Here is a 1374-nt window from a genome sequence, read left to right as displayed (position 1 = left end):
GTGGAGAGCAAATGTTTTGAGAATGATGAGGGCAAGGAATGTACAAAAGTGCTTTACACAATTGATGTATGTAAGGATTGTGATAAAAGTTGTATGAACCCCTAATAAAATGATTTTTTAAAAAGAAAGATATTTTTATTGATTTTTTTCTTTTATGAAAGTAGTCTTATACAGTGCTTGCCTTTATGAGATTGACTGAGTTCACTCAGCAGAATAGCTTCCATATTTGTACATGTCATGAGGTGCTTGACAGTTTCATCATTATTCTTTGGTGATGCATAATATTCTGTTGTATCTACCATTGGGCATTCCTTTACCAGTGGGGCATTTTCATTGTTTCCATCTTCTTGCTATCATGAATAATGCTGTGATAAACATAGGTATCTTTCTCTGTTTTTCTCTTTATTTCTTTAAGGTATATACTGAATAGAGAGATTGCTAGGTCATATGGTGTGTTGGGCCAGATTGACCAGAGACACTAATTCATTGACACTCATGTATGTATAAGAAAGAATTTTATATCAAAGAGTAATTGGATTTCAATAAAACATCCCAGCCCAGTCCAGATCAATTCCCTAAGTCCGATACTAGCCCATAATTCCAATACATGTCCATAAATTCCTCTTCAGACTCATGCAGCACATGCAATGATGGCAACTGCAAGAAGATCACTGGTCGGTAGGTGAAAATTCTTGTGAATCCAATGCTGGTGGAAGCATCTCAGTGCTCGTGCGGGTCTCTATGTGGGTCCTCCAGCACTCAAGCTGACATGAAATTATGTCACTACCACATATGGTATTTTTATTCCTATTTCTTTGAGGACATGCTATATCACTTCCCACCATGGCTGTACAGTTTTACAGTCCTACCAGAAGTATATAAAGGTTTTAATCTCTCCATAGCCTCTCCAGTATTTGTTATTTTCTGGGTTTGTTATTATTAACTTTGCTATCAATGGTGGTATAAAGAGGTATCTTGGTTTTGATTTTCATTACTTGGTTATAGTGTTTGTGAACATGTCTTCATATGTTTATTGACTTTTTATTTCCATTTTCTAATTGCATTATTCATTTTTCTTGTTGAGATGTTGCAATTTTATACACATTTTAGAAATTAGTCTTTGTTTCAATGTATCATTGTCGAAAAGTTTTCCCAGTCTGTGGTTTCTCATTTTACTTTTTGATGAAGTCTTTGATGCATATGAATGTCATACTTTTAAGGAGGTCCCTGTCCTCTATTCTGTTTTCTGTTGTGGGGGTTTTCCATTATGCTTGGTAGGGTGTTAAGGTAAGGTATTAAGGACATTATGTTTGCCCCTATTTTTACAATGATGATCTTTATAGTTTTAGGGTTTAGGTTTAGGTCTTTATTCCT

The sequence above is a fragment of the Echinops telfairi genome, unplaced genomic scaffold (assembly GCF_000313985.2).
Source record: "Echinops telfairi isolate 266 unplaced genomic scaffold, ASM31398v2 ScPeMD7_31;HRSCAF=116, whole genome shotgun sequence".
In the NCBI taxonomy this organism is placed as follows: Eukaryota; Metazoa; Chordata; class Mammalia; order Afrosoricida; family Tenrecidae; genus Echinops; species Echinops telfairi.
The sequence above is the reverse complement of the archived record's forward strand: the minus strand, read 5'-3'. Positions refer to the sequence as shown.